Raw genomic sequence first — 14,505 nt, 5'->3', positions numbered from 1 at the left:
ACAGTTTTTATAAGTATCTATGATTAAATATTAATTTTAGACTACATTGAAGAGTTTTAGCTTACTTAAGTATTTGGCTATAAAATCATAAACTTTGTCATTGTGGAATTAAATGAAGAGGTACATCTAGTTATCCATATACTTACCTTTCTGGAGCTTACTTTGTGCTAATTGTAATTACATATTGAGAGCTTGCTTTGTGCCAGCATGCTAATCCTGTTGATTGAGGCAGTTTTGACTCAAGAAATAAGTAATCCAAAATCACATGATCATGTGTTATAGTACAGGGTAGCAGTAGGTCCTAAGTAAAAACCAAAGAGAACGTGCTCCTCATATAGTTGTAGTCATCATTCTTTAGATGACTTTAAGAAAAAAAATGTTACTAAGTATGCTGAGTACTTGTTAAGAGGAATTAATTTAGGCTTTGTATAAATTATGCCCATCTTAAATCCATGTTATCTCACTAAAAAAATTAGTTGCCACTGACACAAAATATGATTTCTTACTGAAATGAATTTGGTTACCTATTTTGATTATGATAGAGACAGATTTCTCTATGTTCTTTAATTATAGGAGCATGTATTTTGTTAAGTGGTTATTTTAATAGTTTGTGATCTTTCTTCTCCTAAAAGTGCCTCAGTACACCATTTTTTTTTTTTCATTTTAGTCTTGAAACTAAAATAATGTCCTTTTCTTTGGAGAGAATGGTACATCAGGAATATATTTACATTTATTGAAATTAAGGCCTGAGAAATAGAAGTGTAGCTTATACACAGTGTTTTTCAAAGTGGTCTTCAGTGGCTCTCAGTCTTTCATCTCATTTCAACAGTCTTGAAAGCAAAAGAAGAATATGTTTGTATGCTATTCTCTGTGAACATCTCTGTTCTTTTTTATTCTTTCTTTCTTTCTTTCTTTTTTTTTTTTTTAACTAGTCCTTCTTTAAAATGCTTTGTTTTCTGGGGGTTTATAAAGTCTAGCTCAAATGTTATCTTTTGTTTTTTGGCTTTTGTTTGACCTTTCACATTTTATTATTCTTGTCAGTAGTGCCTTAAGACAAAGGAAATTCCTGACTCTTACATATAAGAAATTGGAAATGGGGTAGCAAATACTGGGCATGTTCACTTTTAAAGCAAAGGGATAATATGAATAGTCCCATATTTATACCCACAGAAATATATCTATATTTTACGTATAACTTTTAAAAATAAATATAAAATGTTGTACAGAAGTCAGACCACTATTCTTAATAAAGAGTTGATCTCTGAGCTGATGTGAATGTTTTGAGGGTAGGGTACTTGGTGAAAGTGATATTATGCTTCTTTCATGACAGATGACATACATATTGGTTCCTTTGAGCTTCAGACCTGATCCCTGGTTTTGTATTTAAGGAAGTGTAGCTTAAAGTAGCTGGAATTACTACCAGAACTGCTAGGGAGAAAATGATGTTTCTATTTCAGATACGTAGAATGGGGAGGAATCATTAAGGGGGAAATGAGAGAGAAATTTGTTTCTAGGACATCTGGGGAATGATCAAAGAACTCGAGATATTTAAAAATGAGAGCTGAGGAGGCAATTTATGAGATTCAAAATCTGGCACGTTTTTGTTATTTGGAATTAGATTCTTTGGGTTAAAAATAAGATTATTCTACCTCCATTATATTTTATCCTTTTATGTTGGTTCATTTTACTTACTCTTTTGGGCCTATGCTAATATACCAAAAAAAAAAAAAGTATTGCTTTCTAGAAACAGATTTTATTAAAGAGGACAAGTGTGGAGGGGAAGCCCAGCTTTATGTTAAGTCTTGGATTCCCCTCCTAACATTTCTGTAGTGCTTGTCCCACCTGGCTTCTGTTCCTCTTTCTAATTTAGTTTTTTGTGGGTACCTTCGAAGATTTCTGCTTACCCATCACCATACTTTTTCCTCCCTTAACTTTTTCTTCTTTCTTCCTTAATCATTTGCTGTCATCTTTTTACTGTTTGAGGAATTTTTCCAAATTAGAGAGGAATTTGTTTTAATGGAAGATGGCGCCATCAATGTTAACTGCCCCCCCCTTTCCTTTAGAAAGGCATGTTGAGGGGCACTTGGGTGGCTCAGTGGGTTAAGCCTCTGCCTTCGGCTCGGGTCATGATCTCGGGGTCCTGGGATCGAGCCCCACATCGGGCTCTCTGCTCAGCGGGGAGCCTACTTCTCCCTCTCTCTCTCTGACTGCCTCTCTGCCTACTTGTGATCTCTGTCAAATAAATAAATTAATAAAATCTTTAAAAAAATAAAAAAATAAAAATTTAGGGAAAGGCATGTTGAAAAGCATACAGGTTTGTTGTATTATGTGTAATTATAATAATGTATGGTTGTCAAAGATGATATATACATATTAGATTATTTAAAGGGTAGGGACCTCTGTGGGCTCATCTGCTTCTGTGATGATTTTCAGTTAATAAAATTATTTAAGTCCTAATAAGTCACAGAAGGGGAAAAGGGAGCTTTAAAAAGTAATTTTCTTTAGAGATGGCTTCCAAACATTAATACAGATGAGGAATTTTTAAAAGACATCAAAATCATGATACAACAAATTGAGTTTATGTTCATATGTAGAGAATTTCAAAGCAGCATCCAAGTTGTAGTGTCTCTACCCTTCCCCCCAGGCTATCAATTCCCTAATTAGAGGGGCTCCAGGTTTCTGTCTTTTACATAAATTAAACAAAATCTGAATCACTGGAAGTCTTTGGTTATAAGCAGAAGCAGTTCTGGCTTACTTGAGCAAAAAAGGCACTTATTGGAAAGCATGGCAGAGACCATTGTTGCCCAGAATTCGTTTTTCCCTTGTTTTTAGCACATGGCATTCCAGCTGCATACCACATTTCTCAGGCTCCCTTGCAGCTGGTATGGCTGTAGTACTAAGTTCAGGTCAGCAGGACACGAGTGGAAGTGCTCTGTGGAACTTGTAGATCATTGAGATCTTTCCAAATGGTGGTAGATGACAATAACTTTAGTAACCAATATTACTTGCCTATTTGCTTCTAGAATTTATCATTAGGGAGAAATTTAGTTTTAGCTGATTTAAGCAGCTTAGTTTTGGTTCTCCTAACCTATACCCTAACTAATACAGAAGGGTCCCCAATAGCTCTGAAGAGAGATGAAAGGCTGGTCGAACCTTGGTTGGAAAGGGTCAAGTACAACGGAAAGGCAGGTGGGTAGATTCACGGTTACCTGAAAGATGAAGCCACAGGAATGTTGGATGAGAATATTCATGTCACTCCACTGGACCCTGGGATTCCCACTGGGATCCTTACTGTGCATACAACATGCTTCAGGCATGGCTAGAGAGAATTCTAAGTGTTTCCTACACCTTTGTATCACTTGTTAAGATTCAAAGTCCTGCTTAGTAGCATCTGTTTGGCTGAGGTCCTACTCATACCTTGGCTGCCTAGAGATGCATAAAGAGAAGTTAGCTTCTCTGATCCATGAGTAGAAGGAATCCCGTTTCCGAACAGAAATCACACGAGAGAGATTTTCCCAAACAAGAAGGGGGTTTATATGATTAGAGTCTCTCAAACAAATACAAAATGCAAATAAAATAATTTTTAAACTTTTAAAAAAAGATTTTATTTATTTATTTGAGAGAGAGAGTGAAAGAGCATTAGAGCAGAGAAGGTCAAAGGGAGAAGCAGACTCTCCGTGGAACAGGGAGCCTGATGTAGGACTTGATCCGGGGACTCCAGGATCGTGACCAGAGCCGAAGGTAGTGGCTTAACCAACTGAGCCACCCAGGCGCCCCCAAATAAAATATTTTAAAATGTAGATTGTTGCCTTAATTGACAAGGAGTGGTATAAGTAGTTCTCTGATATCTACTCAGAAAAAAATTTTGCAATGTGGGACAGATGGTGGAAGTAGACAGGTTAAAAAAATAAACCCGTAGGCTTCAGCGTCTGATTTTCTTTTTCTTAATCCGTTACACAAGACATTTTCCCCCTATTTTATAGAGATGAAAAATAGGTCACCGTCTTTATATACATGACCATTATCTAACCATTTAACAGTTGTTCCTGTGATGTTCCTTTCCTATTCCAGAATGTCCTGCTTAATCCTACTGTTCAGTCCTTTTAAATGTCTTCAGGATATTCATTGTTTATAGTATTTCAGTTCAGTTAAGACTTGGTTCTCATATAAAGATTGGAGTTTGTTGTGTTAAGCCTTTAAATTATTGATTAAAAGATAATATCTACATATACAAATCAGAGAATTTGATAGTTTTATATAGAGCCTCTGATTCTTTATTTAAACTCATACTTTATTTGAACTTATTTCAGTTTCTTTCTTTCTTTCTTTTTTTAAAGATTTTATTTATTTATTAGAAATCACAAGTAGGCAGAGAGGCAGGCAGAGAAAGAAAGAGAGAGAGAGAGAAGCAGACTCCCCGCCAAGCAGAAAGCCCGACGCGGGGCTTGATCCCAGAACCCTGGGATCATGATCTGAGCCGAAGGCAGAGGCTTTAACCCACTGAGCCACCCAGGCACCCCTTATTTCAGTTTCTTTCATGTCTCTTTGACCCTTAGTATTTCACGGCCTTTCTTATTTCTGAATTTCATCCAGGAATACCTTACCCCATTAACATTCTAAGACCAGGTTGGATTCTCCTGTTGTATGCTTTCCTAAGACCCTACCTTTTTAATTTATAGCACTTATCACATTTATGTATGTTTGATTTTTAATTTTCTTTCCTACTGGAGTATAAGCTCCATGAAGTTAAGAATGATTATGTTTTGATCATGTTTGTGTCCCCAGTACATATTATAGTGCTTGACGTGTAGTAGGCATTCAAGTTTTTTGTTGTTGCTGAGGGAACTATTATTATTATTTCTTAAATTTATTTTTACTTAGTTAACATACGGTGCAATATTGGTTTCTGGAGTTGAATAAATGAATAAAACTAGTTTAATGATATATAGACATTCAAGTATAAATGTTTCAGAAGATGAGTACTATAATAAATTACTTAATGTACTTAATTTATAAAAAATGACTTTAAATATTGAGAAAAACAACTGAATTTGAGCTTGTGGTTCTTGGATTCTTTGTTTTCCAGTATTGCAATCCTTTGGTTTTAGATTTTAACATTTGCCAGTAGGTGGCAGTATTGACTACCAGAACATACACTTAACCTCTGCTTTCATTCAGGTTGTAAAAACTTGATAATGTTGTTTTAGAAAAATATAAGATGTTTTAATTTAAACTCTTGAATATTTTATCTTGAAGTGTTTTTTTCTGCGCTAGCCATATGACATACCAGGACATGCTTAGTTACTTTAGTATGTAAGTACGCATTAGAGTTGCGTACTTTAAATGTAGCACCTTTAAAAAATTCACTGGATAAATTACCTTTTCCTTTTTATGTTTAATGATAATAAACATTGTCTCTCTATGTAACTTTAATGACAGGTAATATATTAAATTTAATTCTTTTCTTTTAGTCATTCTTCTTACTAGTAAAATCAGCAGATCTGACTTTTTGCAAGTCAATAAAATTAAGTTTTTATTCCTAACCTACTTGAAAAATTGTTTAAAGGTAGCATTGAGAATGTGTGTGTGGGTCTGTGAGTGTGTGTATAAATATATATTATATTCATTTATGTAACAAAATTTTTTGAGCATCTACTAAGTTTTAGTCACTATTCTATGCCTTTCAGATACCTCGTGGAACAAAGAAATCAAGGATCTCTATGTAGCTTACGTACATTAAACTGGGAGAGAGATCACAGACAATGAACATAATATACATGTTATAAGTACAGTATATTAGAAAGGGATAAGTGCTGTGGAAAAATAAAGTAGAGCAGAGAAAGAGGGGTAGATATGGGGATGGGAGTTACAGTTTAAAATAGAGTGGTCAGTTTAGGCCTTACTGAGAAGGTGACATTTGTGCAAGGACTTGGTACATGTGAAGGAATTAACTATATCCTTACTTAGGAGAAGAATATTCTAGGCAGTTGGAACAGTCAGTACAAAAGCCCTAAGGTAGCAACATGCCCTTTGTGTTTGAGGACCAACTAAAAGGCCAGTGTGCCTAGAGTTGAATTACTAATGGAAGATTAGTCAGATAGGAGCTCAGAGAAGTTACAGAACAGGGGAGAGGATTGGAGATATGGGGTTTAAGGGTTACTGGAGTGATGGAGGTATGTGAAGAATGGAGCCAGTTTAGCTAAGCCTTAGCATTGGGGACAGCTCTAATGATTTTGACTTTTACCCTAGGTGAAATGGGGAACCACGGAAAAATTTTGAGCAGAAGATTGATCTAATCTGACTTAGTTTTTAAAGGTTTCTGTTGGCTTCTAATTGAGAATATTGAAGGCATAGTACCAGTTAAGAGGTTACTGCTATAATTATTATCCAGATGAGAGGTGATAGTAGTGTGGGCAGGCAGTGGAGGGGTAAGAGTGGCTTGAGTGTTAAATGGAACTTAGGGGCGCCTGGGTGGCTCAGTGGGTTAAGCCGCTGCCTTTGGCTCAGGTCATGATCTCAGGGTCCTGGGATCGAGTCCTGCTTCGGGCTCTCTGCTCGGCAGGGAGCCTGCTTCCCTCCCTCTCTCTCTCTCTCTCTGCCTGCCTCTCCATCTACTTGTGATTTCTCTCTGTCAAATAAATAAAAAATCTTTAAAAAAAAATAAATGGAACTTAAAAAGCAGGGTTAATAAGATTTGCTGACACATTGCGTATGGGTGAGGGAAAGAAAAGAGTCAAAATGACTAAGATTTTTTAGACCACAGAGGTAAGGTAGAGTTACCAATGGATATGAAGAAGAGTTTAGGAGGAAAATTAGTTTGACTTTGGTGCGTGAAGTTTGAAATGTCTTTTAGACATCTAAGTGGAGATGTTGAACAGATAGTTGGGGTTTAGTGGAGGATGTCTGTACTGTAGCTATACATTTGGGTCTTAAAAATATTAAATTGGAAACTATTGGTGGTACTTAAGCCATGAAGTCAGATGAGATCACCAGGAAAGTAAGTGTAGAGAGAGAGTGAAACCTACTGAGCTCTGGGTTACAATACAATTCACGGGATATTGTGTGAGATGAGTAACTTCCCTCCTTAGAGAAGCTTACCTGATGTTGAAACAAGCTCTTGTATTAATGTTTCTGACTTAGAGAAGTAGAATAAACAAATCCTGCTCTCAGTCCTAGCAAACTCTGTATTAATCATTTTCAACTAATCAGAACCAAAGTCCATAAAGCTTTGTTTTAATCCTTCCACGACTCAAAATAATATGTTGGAAAATACTTTTCTTTGCCAACAGGACAGTTCCTGTCTATATTATAATTGCATCATTGACCTAAACTGAGAGAACCAAATATTCCTGGAACAGAACAGTATAATGATTACCATTCACACAACTCATTGTTCTATAAAATTAAAATACTGTCAAAACATCTGTGAACATTCACAATACACGAAAATTCATGCCTGACCTTTGGAGATTGGTTTAGTGGGGCTAGAAAATGTTTAGAATACTTTGGATACTGAAACAAAATCAGATTTTTCAGTGCTGTTAGAAGATGAATTATACTTTTGTTACCTTGTTTTGCTTTTTATTTGGAGAACTTCAGATTCAGTATACATACTAAATCATAAAATTATTTCTGGGATGATTACAATAAGTTACATACACAGTTCTTAAAATCTCCCTTCTCAGCGTATTTTTTTCCTTTTCTGTTAGCAATCCAACTTTGGGAAATTGCCTTTCATTTAGTTAAAGTAGTCGTGATGGGATGATGAATACAGATAGTTGTCTATTCTAAACTTGTTTTTTAGCCTCATTTTGAAATTCTCTGAATTTCTCCAGTAATTCCCATCTTTTTCCTCAAAGTAGCCGAAATTAGTTTCTGTGGCTTACAACCAAAGAAATCTAGCTGATACACTATACCAGAATATAGTGGTACTCTGTACTATAGTGCCCTCTATACTATTAGAGTTCATATGTATATATGTGTGTATGTATTTTATATTTCTGTTATTAGTTTTATTTAAAATACTAAAAGTGATATTTGCAACATAGATGTATTGAAAGAAATTTAGCTTAACTATTTGCATTTGGTACAAAGTTAGCACTAATTTAGCATTTTTAATTGAGAACTGAAAAAAGAAAATAAATATAATTTGGCCTTTTAAGTCTATACCACCTTGATAATTTTCATCATGACTTAGATTAAAGATGAATTAAAAGTATGAGCTAAAACTATATTAGGAAGTCCAAAATTCTAGAGAAAGATTAATTTTTCCCCTGAAAATCCCTTATATGACTGCATAATTTTTGGGTTTCTTTTCTTACTTTAAATGATACAGAGAAACTCCATTCAGAGTAATTCTTGTTTTTAGAAATCAAAGCCTGCTGTTAAGTTATTATTACTGAGGAACAGTTAATCTTCTGGGGGAGATCGAATTTTACTGTCAGGTTTTCCTTTCTTTATCTTTGTATATAGCAATTACAGGTTTTCTAGTAACATCGAAAATTTGTATATAAATCTATTAATAATTTTTGGACCTTTGGGGGATTGCTGTTTCACTCATCTGAAAACTTTAAATTTTTATCTTTCTTTATATGGAAGCTAAGTTATTTTATAAATTTCATTTGTGTTATACACATTTTTTTGTATTGATTTTGTATTGATTTCCATTATAAAATCAGAGATAGATTCCTTTAGAAAAACTTGTCCAGTTTTTCCAGTGCAAAATACAACACTTTGGAATGTAATTTAGTGGTCTGGAATTACTTTCGAAGAACTTTAAACATTTTGCAGTTCTTTCTTTATTCTCGGTTTTATCTTTGCAATTTTTTTCTCTATTTGATTTTCCCGCTATTATAGGACTTATTTTGCAGACTTACTGCCCAGTGTGGAGCCTGATGTAGGGCTGATCTCACTACCCTGAGATCATGATCTGAGCCAAAATAAAGATCAGTTTGCTAACCGACTTAGCCATCCAGGAGCCCCTTGGGATTATAGGAATTTTTCACTTGTAATTTTCCTTTTTTCTTTGACATGTTTATTTGTAGTATCTAATGACACTAGGCTTTATTAACATAGATTGCCTCAAGTATACTTAGTTTTCTTATATATAAAATGAGGGGACTGACTTAATAATAAGAATAGGATTACTGGGACACCTGGGTGGCTCAGTCTTTAAGTTAAGCGTCTGTCTGTCTTCCACTCAGGTCATGATCCCAGGGTCCTGGAATTGAGCCTTGCCTGGGGCTCTCCACTCAGCGGGAAGCCTGCTTCTCCCGCTCTCTCTCCCCCTGCTTGGGTTCCCTTTCTGGCTCTCTTTCTGTCAAATAAATAATTAAATAAATAATCTTAAAAAAAAAAAAAGGATTAGGATTATTGTAAAGGAGCTTGAAGAAGTAACTTCATATCTAGTAAGTTGAAAATCTTGGTTTACTTCATAGCTCTTTTGATCTTTTATAGCTCTAAGGTTATTTTTATTCATTCATTCCGTAAGTATATACTGAGACCACTCATAGGTGTTGGGCTATGTTAGGAATTTTTCATTTTGTTTGAAGTGTGATGGGAAATCACTGAAGGATTTTGAGTAGGAGTGAATTCATATTTTTAATTACTCTGGTTGCATTGTGGAGAGTAGAATGTGATGGGAAGGGAACCAGAATGGAAATAAGGAAACCAGTTTTTGGAGACTCTTGTTCCAAATAGTTCCAAATAGGTGGCTAGGACTAGGATGGTAGCTGTTAAGGAAAGAATTGGTGGTTGGTGTCTAGTAGAAATGACAGAATTTAAAGATGTTTATCATCGGTAGGGTACAGACACTCAGACACCAGCCAGTCAAAAGGGATGCTGGCCTTAAGACAGAGCTAGATCCTGGAGAAGCCATGCTGTGCCAGGTATCATGCCTTTAGTTGTTGACTGGAGAGGCTTGGATTATCTCAGGAAGGGGCCAGGGGAACTGGGAGGGTAGGCCAGGGGCTTGAGGCAGCATCTGCTTCAATTGAAACCTTTCCATATTGTAATGGTCAGAAAGGCTGTACGCCTGCATACTAATGAATGTCAGTCCGGGATTTGTTGATGGATTGGATATGGAATGTGAGTGAAAGAGAGAGCTCAGGAATAGCCCCATGGTCTTTGTCCTGAACAGTGAGGTGAATGGAAGTGCCATTTACTGAGATGGTGAACACTAGTGAGGGAACAGATTTGAAAGGGAAGAGTTAAGATTTTAGTTTTGGACATGTTAAGTTTGAGATTATTATTAGACATCCAGCTGGTGGAGATGTCATATAGGTCATTTCTCTTTGAACCTGGAATTCAAGAGGGATTGTGGGACTAGAGATACACATTTGGGAGAGATCAGAGTGTAATTCTACTCTCTATGATTGTGTGTAGAATAGCATTTTCCCTTTAGAAATCTCTCAACAGCCTTTAATCTCCAAAGTTACAGCATTAGAAATTCATTTGTGCTCTTTGGATTATAAATGATGCACAACCTGTGGAAAATGTAGCATATTAAATCTTTATGAAATCTCCACTGTAATGTGAATTAGTTTATTCCATCTTTTCAAGACAGCTGAGTTCTGCATACCTTGAGGAGATAGAGAGAAGTTGTGCAGGAAGAGTTAATGCAGAGGGGCTGCATAAGGGGCCACATTAGGAAGTGGTAGATAGAGGACTTTTCATGGAAATTATATATATATATATGTATATATATATATATATATGTATATATATATATATATATTAAGGTTTTATTTATTTATTTGACAGAGATCACAAGTAGGCAGAGAGGCAGGCAGAGAGAGAGGAAGGAAAGCAGACTCCCTGCTGAGTGGAGAGTCCGACACAGGCCTCCATCCCAGGACCCTGGAACCATGACCCGAGCTAAAGGCAGAGGCTTTAACCCACTGAGCCACCCAGGCATCCCTCATGGATATATTTTTATAAAAAGGGAGTCTTGGGGCGCCTAGGTGGCTCAGTTAGTTAAGCATCCGACTCTTGAATTTGGCTAAGGTTATGATCTCAGGGACCTGAGATTGAGCCCTGCCCAGAGTGGAGTCTGCTTAAGATTCTCTCTCTTCCTCTCCCCCTGCCCCTTCCCCACTCTCTTAAAAAAAACTAAAAAGGGAGTCTTTGAGGGCCTTAAATGTAGATATCAATATTAGATTTTTAATGGATGGTGACGCCTTTATGTATAGTGTAATCTTTGTAGTTATTTATGTTTTAAATTAATGTTCAGTTTATAAAATTACATTTTAAAAAAAGGATTTCATTTATTTATTTGAGAGAGAGAACGAGCAGGGGAGAGTGACAAGATTGTCCGCTGAGCAGGGACTCTGATGTGGGACTTGATCCTAGGACCTTGATATCATGACCTGAGCCAAAGTCAGATGCTTAACTCACTGAGCTACTCAGGCACCCTATAAAATGATGTTTTTAATTATTTTAGTTATAGAACACAGCGTGCTACAAATTAAGCTATCTAGTTTTCCTTAAACTTTTAAGCCATATTCATAAATCTCATTCTATTTATAAATTTCCTAATTTAGAACGAAATAAAGACAATCTATAGAGTTTGACTATAGACATTTCTTCTAATAATTGCCGGAAGTAAGATATGGTAGTAACAAAGATAAGAAAAATTTTAACTCCTATTTTGTGTAGAAAATCAGATTTTTTAGATTACGGAGTAAAATTTAAAAAACCTTTAGAATCTTGTTTTTCTGTATTAAATAACAATATTTAAATAAATTAAGTAATAAATTTAGTTATACATGTTAGTTTCTTATAACTGCTATAATGAATTACCATAAACCTGATGTCTTGAAACAATACACCTTTATTAATCTCTTACCATCTGAGATAAGAAGTGTGAAGTCAGTTTCACTGGTCTAAAATCTCAGGACTTGCAAGGTCACACTCCTGGAGGCTCTAGATCTTTTCCTAGATCTTTTCTAGATCCTTGACTTTTCCTGCTTCTAGAGCTGCGGTTCCTAGTTTTCCCTTCCTCCACTATCAAAGCTTACACTACAGCTGCCTTCAGTGGTCATATTGCTTTCTTCTTCTGTATTCACATCTTCCTCTCTTGTTAAGGAAACTTGTAATTACATTCAGAGCCTGCCTGGATAATCCAGGATAAACTTCTGAGCTCGATTCCTAATTTAGTCATATCTTCAAAGTTCCTTTTGCCAGATAAGGTAACATTCACAGGTTTCAGTGATTAGGACCTAGACTTCTTTGGGGCGAGGCGCTTTATATAGCCTACCACAAACCTGCTCTGAAATATTTTGCTTTAGCATAGGTTTCATAAACATATTACACTTTAAACAATTTTATTTTAAGATTTTATTTATTTATTTGACAGAGAGAAACCACAAGTAGACGGAGAGGCAGGCAGAGAGAGAGAGAGGGAAGCAGGCTCCCTGCTGAGCAGAGAGCCCCAGGCGGGACTCGATCCCAGGACCCTGAGATCATGACCTGAGCCACCCAGGCGCCCCCATATTACACTTTAAATATGGTTCTGACTCTCAAGAGTTTTACGTGCTGTTAATTCTCTGTCAAACTCTTTGTCAAATAATACCCAGGTATTATTTGACTGCTCCCAGCTCTGCCTTTAGGTGGTTGACTTTTTTTAAGTTTTTACTTAGAAAGTTTTAAATTTATGAAAAAATTGCAAGAATAAGAATAGTACAAAGACTATGAAAGCACCCTTTACCCCCATTTTCACCAGTTGTTGACATTTTTACCCTATTTGCTTTATTATTCCTGACTTACATGACTTAAAATAAATCTACATTTCCTTTTTAAGAAAACAAGATACAAAAATTCATACCAATGAATATATTACTTATATATAACGTCCATATGATCTCATTTCTCTTCAGTCTACGTAGAGATTGGTGAACCATTCTGTGAGTTTTGTCTTTGTAGGCCACACAGTCTATGTTGCAGGTATTCAGCTGTACTCGTGCGGAAGCAGTTACCGGTCGTACTTGAATGAGCATGACATGTTCTAATAAAATGTCGTTTATGAAAACAGATAGTGGCCTGGAGTTTGCTCATGGTTTGTTGTTTGCCAACTTGAATTCTAAGTGATTTCGAATGGGAATTAAAATATATTTTTGGCAGCAGTATATTCTTTTTTTTTCTTTTTTTTAAATTTTTTCTTTTTTATAAACATATATTTTTATCCCCAGGGGTACAGGTCTGTGAATCACCAGGTTTACACACTTCACAGCACTCACCAAACAACATACCCTCTCCAATGTCCATAATCCCACCCCCTTCTCCCAAACCCCCTCCCCCCAGCAACCCTCAGTTTGTTTTGTGAGATTAAGAGTCACTTATGGTTTGTCTCTCTCCCAATCCCATCTTGTTTCATTTATTCTTCTTCTACCCACTTAAGCCCCCATGTTGCATCACCACTTCCTCATATCAGGGAGATCATATGATAGTTGTCTTTCTCTGCTTGACTTATTTCGCTAAGCATGATACGTTCTAGTTCCATCCATGTTGTCGCAAATGGCAAGATTTCACTTCTTTTGATGGCTGCATAGTATTCCATTATGTATATATACCACATGTTCTTGATCCATTCATCTGTTGATGGACATCTAGGTTCTTTCCATAGTTTGGCTATTGTGGACATTGCTGCTATAAACATTCGGGTGCACGTGCCCCTTTGGATCACCATGTTTGTATCTTTAGGGTAAATACCCAGTAGTGCAATTGCTGGGTCATAGGGCAGTTCTATTTTCAACATTTTGAGGAACCTCCATGCTGTTTTCCAGAGTGGCTGCACCAGCTTGCATTCCCACCAACAGTGTAGGAGGGTTCCCCTTTCTCCGCATCCTCGCCAGCATCTGTCATTTCCTGACTTGTTGATTTTAGCCATTCTGACTGGTGTGAGGTGATATCTCATTGTGGTTTTGATTTGTATTTCCCTGATGCCGAGTGATATGGAGCACTTTTTCATGTGTCTGTTGGCCATCTGGATGTCTTCTTTGCAGAAATGTCTGTTCATGTCCTCTGCCCATTTCTTGATTGGATTATTTGTTCTTTGGGTGTTGAGTTTGCTAAGTTCTTTATAGATTCTGGACACTAGTCCTTTATCTGATATGTCGTTTGCAAATATCTTCTCCCATTCTGTCAGTTGTCTTTTGATTTTGTTAATGGTTTCCTTTGCTGTGCAAAAGCTTTTGATCTTGATGAAATTCCAATAGTTCATTTTTGCCCTTGCTTCCCTTGCCTTTGGCGTTGTTCCTAGGAAGATGTTGCTGCGGCTGAGGTCGAAGAGGTTTCTGCCTGTGTTCTCCTCAAGGATTTTGATGGATTCCTTTCGCACATTGAGGTCCTTGATCCATTTTGAGTCTATTTTTGTGTGTGGTGTAAGGAAATGGTCCAATTTCATTTTTCTGCATGTGGCTGTCCAATTTTCCCAGCACCATTTATTGAAGAGGCTGTCTTTTTTCCATTGGACATTCTTTCCTGCTTTGTCGAAGATTAGTTGACTGT

The 14,505-nt window shown here is 36.4% G+C and overlaps 1 protein-coding gene across 1 annotated transcript in view; it reads left to right on the top strand.

Moving 5' to 3' along the window:
• The window catches only part of ATRNL1 (attractin like 1), an 815,348-nt gene that overhangs the window by 37,874 nt on the left and 762,969 nt on the right, over window positions 1-14,505 (top strand). The gene's annotated exons all lie outside the window — the stretch shown is intronic.

This window comes from Mustela putorius, unplaced genomic scaffold (assembly GCF_011764305.1).
Source record: "Mustela putorius furo isolate JIRA1106 unplaced genomic scaffold, ASM1176430v1.1 tig00003909_pilon_pilon_pilon, whole genome shotgun sequence".
Classification (NCBI taxonomy): Eukaryota; Metazoa; Chordata; class Mammalia; order Carnivora; family Mustelidae; genus Mustela; species Mustela putorius.
The sequence above is the reverse complement of the archived record's forward strand: the minus strand, read 5'-3'. Positions and strand labels throughout refer to the sequence as shown.